This window comes from Hyperoodon ampullatus (assembly GCF_949752795.1).
Source record: "Hyperoodon ampullatus genome assembly, chromosome: X".
NCBI lineage: Eukaryota > Metazoa > Chordata > Mammalia > Artiodactyla > Ziphiidae > Hyperoodon > Hyperoodon ampullatus.
In genome coordinates, this window is record NC_136913.1 from 79,623,070 (window position 1) to 79,648,798 (window position 25,729).

The following is a 25,729-nucleotide window of genomic DNA, read 5'->3' on the forward strand; positions in this document are numbered from 1 at the left end:
ATTTCCATTTGCATGGAATATCTTTTTCCATCTCTTCACTTTCATCCTGTATGTGTTCCTATCTCTGAAGTGTGTCTCTTGTAGACAGCATATATATGGGTCTTATTTTTGTATCCATTCAGCCTTTCTATACCTTTTGGTTGGAGCATTTAATCTATTTACATTTAAGATAATTATCAATATGTATGTTCTATTTCCATTTTGTTAATTATTTTGGTTTTGTTTTCATAGGTGTTTTTTCTTCCTTTCCTCTTTTGTTCTCTTGTGTTTTGATGTTCATCTTTTGTGTTGTGTTTGGGTTACTTTTTTTTTTTTGAGTGTGTATCTATTGTAGTTTTGGGGTTTGCTGTTCCTATGAGATTTTGATATAGCAGTCTATGTATGTACAAGTTTGTTTTATGTTGCTGGGCTCTTTCCTGCCTAGAGAAGTTCCTTTAGCATTCATTGTAAAGCTGGTTTGGTGGTGCTGAATTCTCTTAGCTTTTGCTTGTCTGTAAGGCTTTTGAGTTCTGTGTCAAATCAGAATGGGAGCCTTGCTGGGTAGAGTATTCTTGGTTGTAGGATTTTCCCTTTCAACCTTGACATATATTGTGTGACTCCCTTCTGGCCTGCAGTTTCTGCTGAAAAATTGACTGATAATCTTATGGGGTTTAGCTTGTATGTATTTTTTTCCCTTGTTGCTTTTAATATTTTTTCTTTGTCTTTAATTTTTGTCAGTTTGATTAATATGTGTCTCTGTATGTGTCTCCTTGGGTTCATCCTGTGTGGGATCCTCTGTGCTTCCTGGACTTGAGTGTTTCCTTTCTCATGTTAGGGACGTTTTCAGTTATAATGTCTTCAACTATTTTTTCAGGCCCCTTCTCCTTCTCATCTCCTTCTTGAATGCCTATAATTCAAATGTTGGTGCATATAATGTTGTCCCAGAGGCTTCTGAAACTGTCCTCATTTCTTTGCCTTCTTTTTTCTTTACTCTGTTTTGTGGCAGTGATTTATACCACTATGTCTTCCAGCTCACTTATTTGTTCTTCTGCCTCAGTTATTTTGCTATTGATTCTTTGTAGTGTATTTTTTATTTCAGTTATTGTATTGTTCATCTGTTTGCTTGTTCTTTAAATCTTATAGCCCCTTGTTAAACATTTCTTGTATTGTCTCGATCTGTGCCTGAATTCTTGTTCTGAGATTTTGGATCATCTTTACTATCATTACTCGAATTCTTTTTTCAGGTAGGTTGTCTATCTCCTCTTAATTTAGTTGTTCTTGTGGATTTTTCCTTGCTCTTTCATTTGCAACATATATCTATGTCATCTCATTTTGTCTAACTTTCTGTATTTGTGGTCTCCTTTCCACAGGCTGCAGAGCCATAATTCCTCTTGCTTCTGGTGTTGTCCCCTGGTGTGTGAGGTTAGTCCAGGGCCTTGTGCAGGCTTCCTGGTAGGAAGGACTTGTGCCTGCCCTCTGGTGAGTGGAGCTGGGTCTTGTCCCTCTGATGGGTAGGGCCGTGTCAAAGGGTATGTTTTCAGGTGGCTGTGAGCTCAGTATGACTTTAGGCAGCTTGTCTTCTGATGGGTGGCACTGTGTTCCTATCTTGTTGGTAGTTTGGCCTGAGGCTTTACAGAACTAGAGCCTTCAGGTTGTTGCATGGGGCCACATCTTGGTGACAAAATGTTCACCTTCATGAGTGCTCACTCCAATCAATATTCCCTGGGGCTTCCACACCAGTGTCCTTGTCCCCACGGCGAGCTATATTTGTTTCTGGTCTGCAGTGTGAGATAGGTAGGGTTGGTGCACTCCCACTAGGAGGGAAGATACTGAGTATTCCTCCTCTGGAGCTATTCACCTGTGGGTGTGCTCTGTTGTGTCACCTTTCACCCATTGTGTGAGCTCCCAGATTACTTTGTTGTTGGCACTACTCTTGGCCCCACCTTACTGGTGGGTACACCGGCAATTGGCTCTTATGTCTCTCATTCATTGTTTTACCATGCCACCAGTGTAGATCCACTGAATTCAGGTCCCAGGATTGCAGTAATCATGGATCTTGACCCGTTGTGGGCACTATGGGGGAAGCTCAGACTCTGGCCTGGCCTAACCTCTACATGTATGTGCTCACAAAGTTGACATGGTAAAGCTAGAGTAGTCTTGGCTGCAGGAGCACTCATTGTCTGTTCAGATGTTCTGTAGGTGCTGAGTTTACAAAGCTGCTCATGCAGGTGTCAATTCGTGGTTTGTGCAGCTGTGAGGAGAGATTTCAGCTTTTCTTCCTTAGCTGCATGGCCTTTGGGGCTCAGCTGTTGTTTCAATCCCACTTCTGTGTGTGGGCCACCCACAGGGTTCTGCTCCCAAGGCTGCTCTGGATCACACAAATCCGCCCTGGCAAAGAGGGGCAAGGAGGCAGCAGCTGCTGTTGTCGCAGGAGCACCTGCCTCTGCAGGTACAGGATGCAGAGGAGGAGGTTGTTGCTGCCATGATTACAGGAGTGCCTGCTCCAGAGGGAGCCCTTCCTAGTGACCAGAGAGTCAGGGGCCGGTGCATGGAGAAAGAGGCTGCAATGGTGGTCCTGCCCCTTGTGTATCACTCAGTAATAGCCTTTTGCTTCTATGGTCGCTCAGGCTGTCTCCTCGCAGACAACAGCAGTCCTCTCCCTGGGTCTGCTCTCCAAACCCCATGTTCCAGCACCCAGCCCCCATCTGCACCAGCAGATACATGTCTCAGGCTGGGCATGCAGGGCTGTGGCACAGACCATCTGTGTAGGTCTCACTCTGTCCTTCCTGCTACAGATGGGTTGCTGCACTCTCCTCTGATATACCCTGAAGCTCCCCTTCTGTCCCAACTGATCTCCCTGCCAGTGAGGGGGCTTCTTCAGGTGTGGGAACCTCTTGTTTCCTTCAACTCCCCACTACGTGTGCAGGTCCTGTCCTGCTTCCTCTTCTCTTCCTTTTCCCTTCTTCTTTCTTTCATCCTACCTTGTTATGTGGGGATCTTTCTTGTCCTTTTAGGTGTTCAAGGCCTTCTGCTAGTGTACTGCTCATGCTCTGTGAGAATTGTTCCATTTGTAGATGTATTCTTGATGCATTTGTGGAGAGAAATGAACTCCACATCCTCCTACTTCTCTACCATCTTCACTCCCTTTGTGTGAGTATATTTATATTGATACATATTTTCTTTATCAATTCATCCATTGATGGACACTTAGGTTATTGCCATATCTTGGATATTATGAATAATGCTGAAATGAATGTTGTAGTACAGATGTTGCTTCAAGACTTAGATTTCATTTACTTTGGATATATACCAAGAAGTAGAATTGCTGAAGGATATTTTCTATTTTTAATTTTTTGAGGAACTTTCATGCTGTTTTCTATATGGCTGTACCAATTTACATTCCCCCCAACAGTGTCCTCATCCTCGCCAGTACTTGTTATCTTTTGTCTTTTTCATAGTAGCCATTCTAACAGGTGAGAGGTGTTATCTCATTGTGGTTTTGATATGCATTTCCCTGATGATTATAGATGTTGAGCACTTTTTCGTATACCTATTAGCCCTTTGTATGTTTTATCTTCTGAGAAATAATCTATTCATGTCTTTTCCCCCAAATATATGTATACACACAAAATATATACGGAACTGATATAACTCAGTAGCAGAATTCTTCATATGGCACTTTCCCAAATCTCTTCTTACCCCCTTGACTATTCATGCTCTCTCTCTTGTTTTTTTAAATTAAAAAAATTTTTTTTTTACTATCCTGTCTTATTCCTCTTGTTTCTTAATTGTGGTAGCTCTCAATCTTTCTCCTCTTTTCAAACTGTATTTACTCCCACATGCTTAATAGTGTAGACTCTGGATCATATGGCCTAGCTATGACCTGGGACAAGTTAATCAACACCTCTTTGCCTCAGTTTCCTCTTCTATAAAGAGGTTCATGATAATAACCTAACTAATAGGTTAATTTGAGGTTTAAATAAATTCACACACATGATGAATTTAAACCAGTATCCTTAATCAGTGTTAGCTACCATTATCATTATTGGTGAACTTAATAATTTATGGCTTTGACAATGACTTTAATTCTGATGATTTTATGGCTCTCCAATTTATATCTCTAGCTCTGATTTCCTTCACATCTGTGTACAATGGCCATGTTTTCAACTGTCTACAGAACTTCTCCTTTTGATTTTTGTTAGCATTACCATAAACCCCATACGTATGAAGGTACACTGTATCTCTCCTTTCATTTTGGTTAATTATTCTATTTTTTCAGGAGTGTCTTCATTCCCTAACATCTGAAACTAGAAACCTCAGGATGACCATTGATTTTTCACTTACCTTATGTCTTGCCCTGTCCATTTTCCCCCAAAATGTCTCAGATTCACCTATTTTTCTCTATTTCCACTGATTGTGCACTAGTGCAGGAACTCAATAGCTCCTTCTTGATTAGCACAATGTTTTTCTAGCTAGTCTCTCTGTGTGTCTAGTCTCTCTGACCAAACTCCAACCTAAATACTGACCTATCTGATTAATATTAGTATTTTCTGGGTCTAGCCCACCCATATAACCTTATCTTACCTTTGATCCTAACACAAACTTCCACTGTGTAACACAAAAAATGTGCATCTCCCTAATCTCCAATTGTTATTTCCTCAGTTGGCCAACAACACTCATGGTTTAGTACTATATATAGTACTGACTTTAAAAGCAATCAGTAATTTATCATTATTGGTTCATAGAACTATTGAATGAAACTTTTGTCTATATTAGAATATTATATCTGGAAAATAATTAAAGATCAAGTAAGCAAATTCCCAAGGTCACATAATAAGTAGTAACAAAACTAAGGCTAGATCCAAGCTTTTTGATGTGTGATCCAGTGTTCTTTCCATTATATCATGATATTTCTTCTTCAAAATATCTTGAAATTTGATCTATATCTTGGTAGTCATAGCTATGAATCCTAACTACTGGATTAGGGTTTTATATTCTCTGATTATTACATATATGTTAACTTTGCTTCCAACAAATAGACTCTAAGATAATCAATGTTGGGACCATGTCTTAAATCTTCTTTCTTTATAAATTCTTCATCATACCATTCACATACCATTCTGAATGTGTAGGTGAAGCACAATAAATATTTTTATTGATTAAATGGAATTGTAAACACACAAGTCATTATTTCTAGATCTCAAATTCAAAGAATAGTATAATATAATGAATGGGCACCACAATATACTGACCATGTATAACACTTCTGTTGTTTCATTATATGGTATTATATTTTAACCAAGGAGTCAAAATGTTATGAAGAAAAAATCATCATGCACTACTGTGAACTAAAGATTTTGTGAGAGTCAAAAGAGTATTCATGTTTAAGAATGCAAAGTTTCATTATATCATTAAGCTCATCAGATTTTTTGTGGCTTTACAAAAATAGGCATACAACATTATTTCCTCCATCTAAATGACCTTTAAATTTCGTTGAAATGCTAATCATCCTTAAGGTCTAGTTCAAATATTACTTCTTTCCTAAATCCTTTCTAATGAGGAACAATTGTTCCCTCTCTCACATTCCATGTGATATCCTTCTATCATAGCAGGTTTTGCCCATTCTATAGTCATGTTTATATGTTTACTCCCCAGCTATACTTTGAGAACATGGACTGGACTTTAATTCTGTAGTCTTAGTGCATAACAATGTAGTGAGTTGTTTTGAATGGATGTCTTAATTTAAGCTGAAACATGTGTGTTGTTATATTTGTGTGTTTATGTAAATATTCATGTACTTCTTACCAGTGTCTAAGTCAAGTTACAAGACACTATCTACAAAGTGTCATCACTGCTTAATACATACTCTAAGAAATACTTCCTAATCATACATCAATAGGTTTCATATAGAAAATAATTAAACTGCCAAGGACTCCCATGTATTTATCACAAAAATCAATTTTTTCACAAATCTATAAACTCAGGAAACAGATCAATGTGCTTAATTAACAAATCTATTTATTAAATACACCAAATGTTCTATTATTTAACTAAATCAATATTCTTAAAAGAAGCCAGTATTTAAAAAAGTAAAAATGGGATTAACTGTTTGCTGGCATTTTGTTTGTACATAGGAACTGTAAACTATTTGGACTAACCTAAAGCAAAATTGTGATGAAGACCTTAGTTTTTTTTAGAGCACCAATGTTCTCCCATCCCTCATTGTGTCCTTTTTTGTTGTCCAGAACCCCATGACTGGGGTCTTGTTTATCAAGGTCTTACCACCACCTCCACCTGCTATAGCGGGCACACCATCAGAATTGCCATGCCTCATTTCCCATTCCTTTATGTCCCCATTTTTATCTATTAGAGTGGTGATCAAAGGGGTTATCTATTGATTTTATATAATTCACTCAGTGGAAGGTTGGTCATACACTTTTAAGACATTTCTAGGAGGACCTTAATGAGAAGTACATCATACTGTCTCTTCTCATTCCTGCTAGTGGTGTTATCAATATCATTTTAACATGTCATTAAATGAGAATTTATTTTCTCAATTGTAAAATGAGTTCAATAAGGCTTACTTTGAAGAATTTTTATAAGGATAGGAAGACACTATATCTATATATCTGTGCACATATGTGTGTATGCATATACAAATACATGTACATAAAATGTGCACGTGTATATAATATAATATATTTTTGTACAGTGTCCAGTGTATTATAAATATTATTCTCCTTTCCTGTAATAAACAATATTTAACTGTTTAGTAGAGCATTATTGCAACTACTCTGTAAATATCTCTCTTTCTCTCTTTTTCCTTGGCATACCATAAAAATTCTCTTCAGTTCTCTGGTGGATAGACAGAATGTTCATGCCAAATGGAGTGGTTCTCCTATATACATTTTTGGAGCAGAATTTTGGTAGTTTACTCCATGGAAAACATTTTTAAATTTTCTGAAAACGGAGCTTCATGTTTCATGAAATTTTAAATATACAGAATACTATATCCCTCTACTGGAGAATCACAATGCATATTAGCATGGTGAAGGTTTTTTGTATATGTATATGTATGTGTGTGTGTGTGTGTGTGTGTGTGTGTCAGTATTCAGTTTAACTTTGTTTCATCCAAAATTTTCTAAATTTCTTTCACCATGAAGATTTTTTTAATGAAAGATATCTCATGTGTATTAGCATAAAGTCTAAATTGCTGAAGAAAAGGAAGAAGAAGAGACTACAAACTACCATGATTTAAATAAGATAGAAATTTATCTCCTACACAATAGTCATGAGGTAGGCAATATGGACACTGTAGGATAGCTCTGCTTCTGGAATTTGTATAAAAAATTCAGTATCAGTCTAACTTGATAGACTGTTGTTCCGCCATCCTCAATATTTGAATTCCATCTTGTGGTTTAACATCTCTTTCAAGTCTTCCTGTCATGCTTGCACTCCACTTTGCAGAAAAAGTAAGGGGCAAGGGAAGCAAGTCCCTTTCAAGTGCATGACTCAGAAATGGCATACCTTTGTTACCTGAAAACACCAAAATACAAAGGAAGCTAGGAAATGCATTCTTCACTTGAGTATGCATCAAGATAAAACTTGAGAGTTTTGTTTGTTAAAGGAAGACCAGAATGGGTATTTGTTAATAATAAGTTTTCTCTGCTTTAAAAATGGACTAATTTTTCCCAATAACACTATTACTAAAAAGGTGTATTAGAGAATGAGAATACAGCCGTTTTTAGTCCTGGGCATTTATACAAGTCTATGAGATCCATGCAACAATTCTCCATAAATATAAGAAGGAGAAATCACATAATATTTGCACCAATTGTCTCAGAATGATTATACTTTTTTTGAACTGTTCTTCTTTTCATCCAGTTCCATTTTGGTTGTTTACTCTTGGACCAATGTCTCATTTACATTGATTCTGTTGTTACCTTTTAAGCTTGTTTTATTTATTTTTTTTTTCACCTGGTCCTTTCTGCTCCTCACTGTCTTCTGTGACAAGTGCTTTGACAGAGTTGACCTTACAAGATCTACTTGCTTTCTGTTTGATCAGGACTTAAGCATCTCCCCAACTTGCTCTTCCAGACTTAATTTCTAGCCTTCTGGCCAACCTGCTTAAAGCCCTACAAGGAGAGAATTCAGACAGATAATATATGCATAATAATATTGACCTGAGACAGTTTATTTTAAAGAATATGAAAGAACCTCAAGATTGTAAGGAACCTTAAAGACTTTCTAGTACAGTACCTATCTGATATTTTAATCATATACTATTATCATCCAATGATATCTACTAATGCTTGAGACATTCCTGCTAGTTATAGCTCACATCAAAAGCTGCCACTCTATAACCTCCAGTAGTAGATCCTAGCTTGAAACCATAGTCCAAAACTAGCCTGCAGCCAAGCAGATCATGTTAAGATCCTTGTTCACATAAACTTCCTCTCAAATTTAGAAGGCAATCATATTTCTTTAAAAATATAAAGCCAATAGAACTTAATAGAGTGACAGTCCTTAGAGTCTGCACAGAACTATAGGGTCCTGCAGACCAGACTGAAACAGAAAAGCTACCCAAAAAGGGGAAAATGGAGTGATTATAAATCTCAGTCAAGGAATATAGACAGAAGTCAGAGTGAAATAGACACTAATAAAAATCAAGTTGCATAAGGATGAGATGAGGCTCTGTATATGAATATGAACAAAATTGAAATTAAAGCTTTGTGAAAAGTAGAAGTCACAAATAATTTTAATCAATCCTTTATTTATTCATTTAATTTAATTATTTGTTTAGTTTTTCATTTGTATTGTAGCAAGTACAAATCTTCACCTTTAACTTTATTATCTTTGTACTGCTAGAATAAAGTTCATTGAAGAAAGCATGAATTAGATTGATTGAGAGAAGTGTAGAAAGAATCCTCCATGTGTCTAATTCACGGGTAGGATGAATTTGTCTGCTCACTTCCTACAACTAACATGAGTAGGGTTTCCCTCTTGGGGGAAAGCAATAGTTCTTAATGTCAAGTTACATTATGATCTTTCACTGTGTCCTTTAGACAAATAGATTGCTGGCTCTCAGATTAACGTTTCTGTCCCACACCTCAGTTCCACACCAAGACAGGAGCTGAGTTTGTAAAGAGAAAACTCCTATCCACATAGTAAGTATTAGTTCTACATTAGGAAGTCTACAGAAAAACACATCATTATACCTTATGCCCAAACTGTCTACATTCCTAAAAATTGTTCTCACTTTTCAAGTTATTTATGAGTATACATTTTATATAGCACATTATATCCTTAAAATAAGCTTAAACAAATTTCTTGCTATATATTTTTATTATAGTGCTTCAAGGGTGCTTATTTATATATATCCAGAAAACAAAATTTTATTTACCAATAATTCATATTTATTCACATTGCTAATTATCCAAGAATTGAAAAACCTTCTTTACAAAGTCAAAAATTGTTTCATTTCATAGTTCTGAAATATTTCAATATAGGTAATATAACCCATTTATCTATCCTCATTGTATTAGAACTATATCTCAACCATTCCTAATAATTTGATTTCTAGATATTCAGGTTCACTGAACACTCTATATTAGTAACATTTTAGTTAACTTTTTTATACCACTTGTACCATGTAGATGGAATACATAATGTCTTAGAACTGTCCTGAAGACTTTCCAAAGAAATACAATAATAAGTAAAGGAATATTACTTCAGTGTGAAATTTTAGTGCTAGAAAGAGGAGACATACAAAGTCAGGCACTCCTAATAGTACAGAATAAGTCTCTTCTCTTTAAATTCTTCCTCAATCCCATTTTCTTGGACGTGTGAAATGAGCAGAAAGAACCGTGGCAGAAATCACTTGTTTCTATAAATTCTGATACGAATTCCCTTTCTCTGAAAAAGAAATCTATGTGAGGAAATAACAATGATTTTTTGTGGAAGAAGGCTCTAGGAAGTAGACAGAAAAGAGAAATCAACAGAGAGAATGAATGAAGGAATATATTACATCAGGTGTTTAGAATCTTTGAAGTCCCAGTTTATGCTTGTCTTTCATATATTTACATGCATGAGACTCAACCAATGGAAGTACTTATATTGATGGATTTTTTCATATAATAGTAATGTATGTTAGTGATGCAAATCTACAGAGACATACATACTAATATAATTGAATTTGGTTTCATTCAGTAAGATGTACAAATATATAGACAGAACCATTCCATTTTTCCATCCATTAACCCAGTTATCTTAAACTTGCTGGATTTAGTTCTCAAGTTTTTTTCTCAAAAGTATTTGGGCCAAATTCAGCACATTTGCAGCTAAAGTATAACTACGTTATTGCTCCTTCTCCTTTCATTTTATCATTCAGTTTATGCTGCCAAGAAATTGGGGAAAAATTGTAAGCAAACGACATCTGTGGCATTTTTATTTTAGGGGTAGTTAATGACGATGTGGAAAACAGTGACTTAAAAGTCAAATCTAATAAAATTCAGACATGTATATGTGTGTGTATATATATACACACACATATATAGTAGCGCTTCATCATGATTATATGTATAAATATTTTCAAAATATGTGTCTATCCAAGGAATCCATGTAAGACTGAAATAGGTTACCTTCAAATGTCTTATAGACTCATTGGCATAAAACTTTTGAGGCCTTCTGGAGAGGTGGTCAAGAGTGTATCACTGAGTAGTAAAACAGAATTGATACAGCAAAAGATCTTCTGTAAACCTGCAGAAATTTTATAAATACACATTTTAATACATTTCTCATCTAATCAAAAAACAATGAATATTCAAACACAAGCCCCCCCCACCACCAAAGCAAAAAGCTTGAAATGAAACCAGAACATGAAGTTTTGAGTATCCATTGAAACCAAAAAATCAGAGTAACCCTAAAATCAACTTCCAAAATCAGCACTGCAGTGTATAGATTAAGACATGAGGGGCTTCCCTGGTGGTGCAGTTGTTGAGAGTCCGCCTGCTGACGCAGAGGACGTGGGTTTGTGCCCCAGTCCAGGAAGATCCCACATGCCGCAGAGCGGCTGGGCCTGTGAGCCATGGCAGCTGAGCCTGCGTGTCTGGAGCCTGTGCTCTGCAACGGGAGTGGCAACAACAGTGAGAAGCCCACGTACCACAAAAAAAAAAAAAAAGACATGAGAAAATCTCAAATGAAGGAGATGAACTTGAGACCACTACATTTTATCAAGGACATTGCAGGGAGTTTAAAGTGGTTCCAGGCCATTAGTGTCTCCTGAGCTCAGGCACAGGCAACCACAAATGAAAGCATGCCCTTTATAGACCTTTATATTACCACAGAGAAAGATCAAAGAGATATGAACTCACTATTAAAGTTTACTAAGCAATGAAGAAAACAAATTGACATAAGTGAAAGTTAGCAGGCATTTTATTTTATTTTTTAGATGCAAGGGATTTACATATCTAAGATATATATTGGAACTATCATAAACTGACTACAACTTATGTATTATGTGTTAAACAAAAGAAGACAGGGACTCCAGAATATGAATAAGCAATTTGAGACTATCAAAAATAATCTGACATTTAAAAACAACCAAATAGAACTTTTAGAAATGTGTGTATACACACACAAGCAACTATTTTTATTTGTTGAAATTTAAAACTAAATGGGTTCTTTCACTTCTGTTACTATTAGAAAGTTAAAAGATTATACATCCCAAGAAACAATGAGAAAATTCCAGATAAGTTAAAAGTTTTATTTTTTTGACCTATCAGATTTGCTAAGGAAACAAAGAAACCTAAATAAATTCCAAGAAGTGAAAGAATCTACATATATGGAGAGGTATACCATGTTCATGGATTGGAAAATGCATTATTTTTTTTATAATAGAAATTTTCTCCATGTTGAACTATGTATCTGATGCAATCCCAATCAAAGTCCCAGAAAACATTTTTTTTTAATTATCAAGATGAACCTAAAATATATATGAAAATTCAAAGGAAAAATAAGAGCCAAAGCAATTTTGAAAAAGAAGAACAAAGTCAGAAGATTTAGAATAACCAATTTTAAGACACACTATAAATCTATGGTAATCATAGATTTATGATGTGGTAATGCCTTAAGGATAGACATATCTGTCAATAGAACAGATGCAAGAATCCTAAAATAAACGCATTTTTAGAAATTAATAGACTTTGTTTTTAGAGTTTAGGCTTACCTAAAAATTGAACAGAAAGTACAGAGTACCCATTTACTCACTCAACCACCCTAACATACATGGTTTCCTCATGTTGCATTATCATAGAACATTTATTATAATTGATGAGCCAATATTGATGCAGTATTATTATTATTATTATTATTATTATTATTATTTTAACATCTTTATTGGAGGAAAATTGCTTTACAATGGTGTGTTAGTTTCTGCTTTATAACAAAGTGAATCAGTTATACATATACATATGTTCCCATATCTCTTCCCTCTTGCTTGACACAGTATTATTAACTACAGCCTTTCCATTAGAGTTGACTCTAGGTTGTACATATGAGCTTTGACAAATGTACAATATGTTATTTTAAAATGTAGGTTTTGTTATTATTCAGGTATGGTGAGGCTGATAGATCAGGAGATAGCTGTCATTGAAAAGATAGTTTGTTACTCATAGTTCTCAAGCAGAGGCGGCACAAAATGCCACAGTGGGCCACTCAGGGAAGCACCAGGTTCAGCCAGAAGGCAAAAGGTATAGGGAGAAACATGGATAAGAGCCTTCTTCATGCTTTCCCGCTACCTCAAATCAAAGTGCAAGTACCTCCGAGAGGGGAGCTCCTACATACATCTTGTGCCCTGGTTTTTACATATGGTGACCTGGTTTTTGTGGCTACCATCGAAGGGATGCCCTCTGATCACCTGGCTCTGGTGGCCAGGGGGAGCTTGTGTTCCTGGGTTCAATGGGACTATAACATTGGAGACATTGGCGAGATAGTTCTTGGCAGACTACCACTCCCAGGGCACTGTAGTTAGCAGACTGAAACACACCTCCAGTCTTTCTAAGAAAGACTTATTTGCTTTTCCAGGAGATTTGGTCTGAGATAGAGGCTTTTGGTTTGGCAAACTTATAGGGGCTTAAGGAGGTACTCTCAGGGAATGGAGTCTAAAGGACACAATCTTTGCATTTTCCTTCTGCCTCATTCCAGTTCTATGATATCATACAAAAAGAAGCTGATACCCTCCTCTGGTGCCCTGACTTTTGTGGCTGCTACCTGGGGATACTTCTACATTACCTGACTCTGGTGGCAACTGGGGCTTATGCTTGCAACTCCCACAGAACTGTAACCAATGGAGAAAGAGTTCTTAAACAGCTACAACCACCAGGACACAGCAAGAGGCAGCGGACCCAGGAGTTCAGTCTTTCTGTAAAAGAGGCCTATTAGTTTATCATAATAGCTTCAGCCTGAAATACAGGCTTCTTATTACACACACTTCCAAGGGCTGACTGTAAACTTTTCCTGAGACCTTAGAGAATGGACACTCTTTCACATTCCCTTCTGCCATACTTCAGAGCACCAGATTCCTCAAGAGGGGAGATTTTATATGTGTCTGGTACCCTAGTTTTTATGTTGGGTGCCCTTATGTTTTGCAATTGATGCCTAGGGGATATATCCTTGATCACCTCTCCCTGATGAACTGAACTGAAAATACACTAGAGGGGTTCAAAAGCTGACTAGATGAAGCAGAAGAAAGGATCAGTGGATCTGGAGACAGGGCAGAGGAACTCACAGAATGAGAGCAGCAAAAGTAGAAAAAGAATAAATAAAGAGAAGATAGCTTAAGGGAGTTATATACAACATCAAGCACACTAGCAGTCTACATAGGGGTCCCATAAGGAGAAGAGAGAAATAAAGGGGCAGAAAACTTATTTGAAGAAATAATGGCTGAAAACTTTCCTAATCTAGAGAAGGAAACACACATACAGATCCAGGAAACCCCACGGTATCAAAAAAATAAACCCAAAAAGACCTACACCAAGACACATTATAATTAAAATGTCAAAAGTTAAAGACAAGGAAAGAATATTAAAAACAGCAAGAGTAAAACAACTTGTTATGTACAGCAGAACCCTCATAAGAAAATGAGCAGGTTTTTCAGGAGAAAATTTGCAGGCCAGAAAGGGGTGGCACAATATATTCAAAGTGCTGCAAGAAAATAATTTCCAACCAAGAATACTCTACCCAGAAAATTATTATTTAGAATTGAAGGAGATATAAGGAGTTTTCCAGACAAGCAAAAGCTAAAGGAATTCATCATCACTAAAATGGCTTGCAAGATATGTTAAAGGGACTTCTTTAAGTTGAAAAAAACACTAATTAGTAACAAGAAAACATATGAAAGTATAAAGCTCACTGGTAAAGGTAAATATATAGTAAAAGTCCTTGATTAATCACTTAAAAATCTAGTATGACGGTTAAAAGAAAAAAAGTAGTAAAAATAATTGATACAACCATTTAGTTAAGGGATACCCCAAATAAAAAGGTATAAAATGTGACATCAAAAACATAAAGTGTTGGGGGTTGAGGGTAAAATTATAGAAATTTAGAATGCATTCAAACTTAAGATGATATCAACTTAAAATGCACTGTTATAAATATGAGTTATTATATGTAAGCCTCATGGTAACCACAAAATAAAAACCTATAGTAGATGTACAAAGATAATGAGAAAGGAATCTAAGCATACACTAAAGTCTTCAGACCACAAAAGAAGTGAGCAAGAGAAGATGAAAGTAGCAGAGGAACTACAAAACATCCAGAAAAAAAATAACAAAATGGCAATAAGTACATACCTATCCATAATCATTTAAAATGTAAATGGATTAAATTCTCCAATCAAAAAACATGAGTGGCTGAATGGATTAAAAATGAATACCCACTTATATGTTGCTTACAAGAGACTCACTTCAGATGTAAGGATACACACAGACTGAAAGTGAAGGGATGGAAATATATTACATGCAAATGGAGACCTAAAGAAAGCTGGGGTAGCTATATTTATATTAGACAAAATAGACTTTAAAACAAAGACAATCATGAGACAAAGAAACACATTACATAATGCTAAAGGAGTCAATACAACAATAGGATATAACATTTGTAAATATTTATACACCAAACATAGGAGCACCTAAATATGTAAAGCAAACATTAACAGACTTAAAGGGAGAAATAGACCACAATACAATAATCGTGGAAGACTTTAATATCCTACTTGCTTTAATGAATAGATCATCCAGACAGAAAACCAAAAAGGAAACATTGGTTTTAAACAACACATTAAAGTGGATGGACTTAACAGACATATACCAAACATTCCATCCAAAAGCAACAGAATATATATTTTTCTTAAATGCACATGAAACTTTCTCCAGGATAGATTATAAATCAGGCCACAAAACAACCCTTTAAAACTTAAGAAGATTGAAAATATAAGAAGCATCTTTTCCAACCACAATGGTATGAAACTAGAATCAATTACAAGAAAAAAATTGGAAAATTAACAAATATATGAAGATTAAGCTACAGGCTTCTGAAAAGCCAATGGGTCAATGAAGAACTCAAAAGAGTATTAAAAAAAAACTTGAGAAAAATGAAACTGCACATACAACATACCAAAACTTATATGAGCCAGCAAAAGCAGTTCTTAGAGGAAAGTCCATAGTTATAAATGCCTACCTCAAGAAATAAGAAAAATCTCAAATAAACAACAAAACTTTACACCTCAAGCAACTAGGAAAAGTAAAACAAACAAATCCCAGAGTTAGTAGAAGGAAGGAAATAACAAAGGTCAGAACAGAAATAAATGAAATAGACACTAAAAATACAATAGAGAAGATCAGCGAAACAAAGAGGTGGTTCTATAAAAAGATAAAATTGACAAAATGTTAGCTATACTCACTAAGAAAAATAGAGAGGACTCAAATAAATAAAATCAGAAATGAAAGAGGAGATATTAAACTGATACCACAGAAATATAAAGAATCAAAAAAGGCTACTATGGACAATTATACACCAAAAAAGATTAGACAACCTAGAATAAATGTATGAATTCCCCGTGTGAAACCACACAAAATCATTAAGAAATAGAAAATCTGAACAGACAGATCACTAGTAAGAAGACTGAATCAGTAATCAAAAAATTCCCAACAAACAAATGTCCAAGACCAGATGGCTTCACTGGTGAATTCCACCAAACATTCAAAGAGGAATTAATACCATTCCTTTTCAAACTCTTCCAAAGATAGAAGTAAAGGAAATACTTCCAAACTAATTTTATGAGGCCAGCATTACCCTGATACCAAAACCAGACAAGAAAAACACAAGGAAAGAAAATTACAGAACAATAACTCTGATGAAGATAGATGCAAAAATCCTCAAAAAATTATTAACAAACTGAATTTAACAATAAATTAAATATCATACAATATGATCAAGTGGGATTTATTCCAGGGATACAAGGATGGTTCAACAGCCTCACATTAATCAACAGGATATACCATGTTAACAAAATGAAGGATAAAAATCATATGATCATCTCAAAAGATGTAGAAATGCATTTGACAAAATTAAACATCCAGTTATGATAAAAACTCTCAACAAAGCAGTGATAGAGGGAACATAGATCTACATAATAAAAGCCATATATGACAAGCCCACAGTGAACATATTCAATGCAGAAAAGTTGGAAACTTTTCCTGTAAGACCAGGAACAATATTTTTTTCTATTTCTTTAATTTTTTATCTATATGAGATGATGGATGTTCACTAAACTTATTGTGGTGATCATTCCATGATGTACATAAGTCAAATCATTATGTTGTGCACTTTAACTTATACAGTCCTTTATGTCAACTATATTTCAATAAAACTGGAATAAAAAAACACAGTGAGACATCACCTCACAACTGTTAGAATGGCTATTATTAAAAAGATAGGAAATTAATAAGTATTAGCAAAGATGTGGAGAAAAGGGAACCATTGTGCACTGTGGGTGGGAATAAAAATTGGTGCAGTTGCTATGGAAAATAATACAGAGTTTCCTTAAAGAGTTAAAAATGTAACTACCATGTGATCCAGCAATTTCACTTCTAGGTATCTATATATATAAAAAAAGAACACTATCTCAAAAAGTTATAGCACCCCATGTTTATTTCCTCATTATTTACAATAACCAAGATATGGAAACAACTTGTATCTATTGAAGATGAATGAATAAAAAAATATGGCATAGCCACACACACACACACAATGGAATATTATTTAGCCATAAAAAGAGGGAAATCTTGCCATTCACAATAATGTAAATGGACCTTGAGGACATTATGCTAAGTTAAGTTAAATAAGTCAGACTGAGAAAGACATATATCATGATCTCAGTTATATGTGAAATCTAATGATTTTTTTAAATGATCATATATATGGAGAATCGATTGGTGGTTGCTGTTGGCAAGGAGGTTGGGGGCTGGGAGAAATGTGTGAAGGGAGTCAAATGTTACAAACTTTCAGTTATAAAATAAACAAGTCATGAGAATATAATGTACATCATGGTGATTGTAGTTAATAATACTGTATTAAATATTTGAAAGTTGTTAAGAGAGTATACCTTAAAAGTTCTCATTACAAGAAAAAAAAATTCTGTAACTATATACAGTGATGGATGTTAGCTAGACTTATTGCAATAATCATTTAACAATATATACAAATATTAAATCATGCTTTATACCTGAAATTCATATAATATCATATGTCAATTATATCTCAGTAATTTTTTAAAAAGTATGCTCCTTGAATTACAGTATTTTAAAATGAAAAGGGAAGCCACAGATTGAGAGGAACTATTTGCAATACATACATGTGATAGGCAGAACTCTCAGATGCTGCCCCTTCCATTCTCACCCCCTGTTGTACCCACCTTGTATAATCACTTTCCCTTACATGTAGGGGAGACAAGTGTATATGATGTGGTATCATTTCCAAAGTTAAGTTACTAATCAATTCATTTTGAGTTAAACAAAAGGGAGGCTATCCTGGGTGGGTCTGACCTAATAAGGTGAGTAAATCTTTAAAAGAAACAAAAAGCAGCAGTAGACCTTCTCTTGCTGGCCTGAAAGAAAGAAAACATATACGTTTTAAACTGCCTAATAAGGAGGCTACATGGCAAAGAACTATGGATGGTTTCTAAGCACAGAGAGTGGTCCCTGGAAGACAGCTAGCAAGAAAATAGGGACCTCAGTCATATAGCTACAGGGAAATAAATTCCTCCAACAAACAATGAGCAGGGAACGTAACACTGATCCTCTGATGAGAATCACAGTCCCATTCAACACTGTAATTATAGCCTGAAAAGCAGACCCAGTTAAGCCATCCACAAATTCCTGGCCTGTGGACATTGTGAGGTAATAAATTTGTATTGATTTAAGCTGAAAAGTTTGTGATAATTTATTCAGCAATAGGAAACAACTGCAAAATGTTTGACAAGGGACTTGTGTCCTGTAATTATAAAACTCAATTATAAAAATTCAAACAACCTAATATTTGGATAAAATATTTGAAAAGATACTTGACCAAAGAAGATATATGTATGGCAAATAAGCACAGTAAAACATGCTTGCATTAATTTCCTATTGCTGCTATACCAAATGCCCAGAAATTTAGTGGTTTAAAGCAACACAAGTTTATTATCTTATAGTTTTGCAGGTTAGAAATCAACATGGGTCTCTGTGGGTTAAAATTAATATGTATACATAGGGCTGCACTCTTTTCTTGAGGCTCTAGGAAAGACTCCTCTTCCCCCCTTTTTTTCAGCCTTTAAAGATTCCCACATTCCTTGATGCATGGCCTCCTTCTCCAACTTCAAACCCTTACATTCTTTAACCATACTTCTTTAATCATATTTCCCTATGACCCTCACCTCAGCTATGAAAGATTCTCCACTTTTAGATTGGACACACCTAGCTAATCCAAAATAATTCCATCTCAAGGCCCTTAATCCTTAGTCACACCTGTACTGTCCATTTTGCCTTGTAAGGTAAAATATTATAGGTTCCAGGGATTAGGATGTGGATATCTTTGGGATATCATTATTCTTCCTTCCACAGTGGTTAACATTATTAATCATCAGGAAACATAAATTAAAGCTAAAATGACATGGCAGTAGTACTCACTAGAAAAGTTAAAATAAAAAAAAACTAGAAAATCATATGTGTTTGCAAGAATATGGAGCAACTGGGTCTCTAATATTATTGCTTATGGGAATAGAATACAGTAAAACTATTTTGGAAAATGGTCTATTCATCTCTTAATTTAAACATACACTTACCTATGACTCAGCAACTCCATTCTTAGGTACTTGCCCAAGATGTATAAAACATAAATCCACAGTAGACTTGTTCATGAATGTTAACAGTAGTTTTAGTCCTAATAGGGAAAAACTGGAAACTACCCAAATGTCCATCAACAAGAGAATAAGTAAATTGTGGTATATCTACACAAAGGAGCACTACCTCATAATAAAAATGAACAAACTTCTGATATACACAATAACATGTATGGCCCTCAGGATCACTATGAACTAAGCACAAAAGAGAATATGCTATAAGGTTTCATTTATATAAAACTCTAGGAATGATGACTCTAATCCACTGATAGAAAGTAGATCAGTGTTGCCTGCCTCCTGGTATGGGAAGCAGAAATTTAATGGGAAGGGGCATGTGGAAAACTTTTGGCATGATGAAAAATTATTATACCTTGGCTTATGGTGATACGTACATGGTTGTATGCATATGTCAAAATCACTGAAATATAAAATTAAATATATTAAATATTAAATACTTGGATTTAATATCTGGAAAAAGTTTAAAGAAAACTTTAAAAAATCTATATATATGTTTATCTAAATATCAGTAATCTGTTGCTATGTACAAAACTACTCCTCCTACATCAAAGCCAAAGAGTCTCTTTTTTTCAATCAGCTAAGACAGACTCATGTATAACATAATCATGTAGTGACTGCCCCATCACGTTTGCCATATTCTATTGGCTAGAAGCAAGTCAGAAGTTTTACCATACTAGATTGCAGGGGATTATATAAGGCATGAATATTTAGAGGTTTTCTTAGGGTATTCTTGCCAAAGTCCACCATCTGGTCCCCAGTGAACTATGTGTCCCTCACATGTAAAACATATTCATATCATTCCAAGATTTCCAAAAGTCTCATACCAATGCAGTGTCAAGTCAAATTTCAAAATTTCATCATCTAAATCTAGATCAGGTGCAAATAAGTCTCGTAGATTTAATCCATTTTACTCCTGAGATAAAATTCCCCTCTATCTTGTGGAAATGTGAAAGTAAACAGACAAGTTATCTGCCCCCAATACACCTGTGATGGTTAATTTTATGTGTTGACTGAACCATGAGAATACACATATGCATATGTATATGTATACTATATGTATAGATATAGTATATATCTACATTCATATACATACAGATATTGATATACTATATATATACTATATCTTACTGGTTCTGTTTTTTCTCTGGAGAACCCTGACTAATACAACACCCAACATATAGTGGTGGGGAAAGCATAGGATAACAGCAGTAGACATCTCAGTTCAACTAAGGGGGAAAAGGAAAATGAAAACAGTCACTGCTCCAAGGCAGTTATGTAATCCGGACATGCAAACTCCAGCCAACGTCCCTTGATCAGGTTCAAGGACTAGGGTTAATCCTTTGTGGCTCTTGGCTCTGTCCTCGTTTTTTTTTTTTTTTTCCTGCTTCTGAATCATCATTCTTTTTTCATGTAAAGTAGCATTTACTTGCAGCTCAGCCTGCTTTCTGCCAGTAGAATTTTTGGGGTCCAATAAATACTTTTCATTTTTAATTGTCTCTGTCTCTTTTATTCTAAGTTGGCAGTGTTTCTGCTAAGTTAATTTCTTAGGAACTTTGTGAGCATTCCATGTATTTCATAGGGATTCATTCCATTATACAAAAGACAAACTCACAGCTCTTTTCAGGATAATCCCTTCTCTAATTCTGGCTCCTGCTGAGATGGATGAGAGAGAATGGCCTTAAACTTCCAATGGTCCTCTGATATAGTTGAAAGGATCTGTGAGGCACACCCTTAATCTCTTTAAAGAGGCTTTTGTGTGACTAAATACTCTGATGTTTGATCTTTCTGGGGCTTCAGGAAAGGGTTATAGAGTCACCTTCAGCCTTTTCTCTGGAGCACACTTTCCTAACAATAAATCTCTTAATTTAATGTCTTTTGCCATTTCCAAAGGCTGAGCATTTCCAAAATCATCAGGTACTGCTTCCTTTTGGTATAACAGTTCTTCCCTCAATTTATCACTTTCTCTGACATTTTACTGTAAGCAACAAGAAAAACCATGCTGTGCCTTCAACACTTTGTTTGGAAATCTTCTTAACTATGTGGGCAAAAAGAAACAAAAAAATGTTGCCTGCCTTTTATGTAAACAACGCTGCCTGCCATTAAGCTATCAGTCACTGCAGCTGCCCCGAATGCCCCTAACGGTGCACCCTGAGGGGAATTCAGTTTGGAGAAAAACAGGATACTGGCCCCAGATTGTTAAAAGGCATATCAAAGGAATAATTTCAATAAGCCCAGACTCCTGCATCTTCCCGTCCAAAAAAAAAAAAAAAAAAAAAAGGATAAAATCCTTAAATTGAGATGTCTGTTTTTTTGTGATTAGCAGTAATATTTTGATGTTCGAATACTTTTTTTTTCAGCAAAAACTTCTATATATCTTGGCTCCTCCCTTACCTCTTTGGAATAATTCCTCAAAGTTATCTGAGAGGCTGTCCCCTGGGCTATATTCCTCAATAAGGTCCCCAAATAAAACAAAACTTGCAACTTTATTTTTTCAGTTGACAACAAAATATCTAAGTCTATCACTTATCCACATAACTGCAAGTCACAATTCTGCTAAGCTCTCTACAACTATAAAACAATGACTTCCCCTTCCTCTACTTTCCAATAATATGTTCTTCTCTTTTTTTCTGAGCCCTCACCAGCAATGTCCTCCAAGTCCAGATTTCTAACTGTCTGTTTAGGGTTATTTAGACTTTATTATGTCCGTAAACAGTCTTCCAGCTGAAACAGGAAGGAAGGGGGCAGAGCACAACCTTTAAAAGAATGACATAGCTATAGGACATGACAAAAACTGGTTAGAGTTAACTAGGTCCAAGATGGCGGAAGATTTGACTTCCAGCAGACCTTGAGCCTCATGATGCGCTCATTGTAATACTACATTAGCTAAATGACACACCCACCAGTGCCATGACAGTTCTGAAGCCAACCATAAAAGGTCAAAAAGTGGGCGGTGGCCCAATTTGTGGAAATCCCTGCCCATTCCCCAAAATAATTGGAATAATCCTCCCATTCATTAGCCTATGAAATTACCCAGCCCATAAAAATTAACCATGCCATATTTTGAGGCTCTCTCACCTTCTGAGATGGCCCACACTCTGTCTGTGCAGTGTGTTTCTCTCTAAATAAATCCACTCATTACTTATCACTTTGTCTCTGAATTATTTTGCAATGAGGCAAGAACCTTAAATTCACTGGGAACACAGCTATCACACGGTTCAAACCTATTCTCACATTTTTAGTTACTTGTTAGGGCAGCATCCCACTACACAAACCAAAATCTGTATTAGCTATCTATTGCTGCCTAAATTCTGTATCAGTCAGGTTTCAACAAGAGAAGCAGAACTGGTAACAGATCAAATATACATGTATATTTATTTGTTACAAGGAATTTCATGCAATTGTGGAGACTGGCTAAGCAAGTCCAAAGTCCATTGGACAGGCAGCCAAGAAGGGATGGTCATGCTCAGGATGAAAGTCCATTGGCATGGTCTGAAGCTTTTTGTCCACAGGTGGCAGTCAGAAAGAAAGGTCTATGGGAAAGAGAGAGCAGTTGCAGACTCAGTGTCTGGAATCTCCCTTACACAGGAGGCCTATGACCACTTTTAAAGGATTTTTAACTTATCAAGTCAATTCCACCCAGGATAGTCTCCCTTTTGATTAATTTAAACTCAAAGTAGATTAGGGTTTGAATCACATCTGAAAAATCCCTTCATGGCAACATCTAGATTAATGTTTGATGAAATAACTTGGAGAAGGTGTGTATATGCAAATAGATGGCCACTACCCTCCCTCCCATCCCCCAAATCTTACAAGAGAATATCCCTTATAGTCTTTCCTAAATGAAATCAAACTAGAATGTTGATAGTTGGAAATGTAGTTCAGCCTAACCAAGTTGATACTTCAAAAAGCCAACACAACTCCTTATCATTTGGTCTCTGAGGACATGCCATTTCTTTTCTGCTTCAGCGTATTGGCCATAAGTTACATGGCCAGACTATACTGAAGTGGAAGTATACTAGTGTGGACATTTTTAATTACCATATTCTGTCTTCAGGTCACAAATTATTTACATATAACCCACATCCAAAATACATTCACTCCTCCCAAACCACTGTCCCTCACTATTTATGTAAAGTACAAGAGCAGATAAGACTAATCTATGGTGGTGCCTCTCAGAGATTTATGGTGGACAAAGAGGAGTGCAAAGGAACTTTCTGAGACGTGAATTTTCTGCAATTTACCTTAGGAGATGATTACACAGATGAATTCAATTGTCAATGTTTATATAAATAAACAATTAAGAGCTATGCATTATTGTATGTAAATTTTATTTCAATAAAATAATAAAATTTAAAATAAAAATATCAAACTGAAAGGATCTGTTAAAAAGTAGATTAAATACAGTTGAATAGTATATTGGTGAATTTTAAGATAGGTGTGAAGACATAGAATGCACTACAGAGAATCAAAGAATGATAAAATATGAAAAAGAAGATAATACATGTGAAAGATAGAATGAGAAAATCTAAAATATTATTAATCAGAGGCTCCAAAAAGCATATCTGAGAGAAAGGATGTGAGGCCATATTTGAAAATATCACCACTGAAATTTTCCAGAAATGATCAAACACATGAAGAATTGAAACTCCAAAAGAGCAGTGTGTTTTTGTCTGTTTTGGTTATCACTGTATCATCAGCATGTAGAGCTCTACCTGGCAAGAATTAGGTATGTAATAAATGTTAATAAATATTTGTTAAATAAATGAATAAATCCTTAGAAATAAGAAGAACAATGTACACCAAAAAAATAAAAATAAATTCACTCCTAAAATTATTGTAGTGAAACTGTAAAAGTGCAAAGACAAAGATAAGAACTTAAAAGCAGTCACAGTAAAAACAGAGATCAACTTAAGTGAAATATTATTATATGATATTCCTATAAGAATCTAAAGAAAGATTTCAAAAAAACTAAAATAATAGTCTGCAGAATTTTCCCTGGTTAACAATCTCTAACAGAACGTATAGAGTTTTTTGTTTGTTTGTTTGTTTTGTTTTTTTTAATACTGTACCTTTTTGGACACATAGAGTATATGGACCTATATAATACGTTTTGGCCAAGGCATACATAAAAAAAAAATTACATTAGGGCTTCCCTGGTGGTGCAGTGGTTGAGAGTCCACCTGCTGATGCAGGGGTCACGGGTTCATGCCCCAGTCCGGGAAGATCCCACATGCCACAGAGTGACTAGACTCGTGAGCCATGGCCACTGAGCCTGACCATCCATAGCCTGTGCTCTGCAACAGGAGAGGCCACAACAGTGAGAGGCCTGTGTACTGCAAAAAAAAAAAAAAAAAAAAATTAACATTAATGTCCCTCAGTTACAATACAACATTTTAAACAAAATCATACACGAGAAAAGATCAAATGACATTCTAAATACAGTTGGTGGAATGTCAGAGAGTGTTTGGGGCAATAAGAGGGGTCATGTTATTACAAACAAAGCAACTGTTGTTAAAAACCATTGCTTATTTGGTAAAAAGAAGTGATATTTAAAGCATTTTACATCTTAACATGACAGATTTTTACTCTTAAGTAGGTATTTCACTATATTTAATTTACACTTTGAGATGATTTGTAATGCATTGTAAAATTTCTGATTTTAAAGAATGGTTATCAGTTAACATTTTTATACATAACTTCTGATTTGCAAGGTCATATCACTGATATTAAGAAGGAGATATTTGTTTTTGCAAAAAACAAATCAATGATGTATGCTTACAATAAAACAACATGACCAAGATGAATTAATATCAAGGAAGCAAATGTCACCAGAAAAAGGAGTCCAATTTCATTGTCAACCAAATAATTTGTATTGTGATTACAGTAGATACCCTTTTACACCCATTATTTGGCAAACATTAAAGAAGTGTTACCAAAGATGTGGATTCATGCAAACTCCAGTAATCTGTTGGTAAGAATTTAAATTAGCAAATTTACTTTGAAAAATAATTGGTTATTATCTTCTAAAGTTGAACATTGACAATTATTTTTTACCCAGGAATTCTTTTATAAAGTATTCATAACACAAAATAATAAATTACCTTGGGAGACATTTCCTAGATGATGCATAACAGGATAACAGGAACATTTGAAGTGACAAAAACATGGACTAACATAAATGTTGTAATAGTATGATGGATGTACATGTGTTGGTATATTTACCCTATAGAATATTAGCCAACAGTAACAACTAATGAAATACAACTACAACCAAAAACATTGAAGAATTTCAGACAC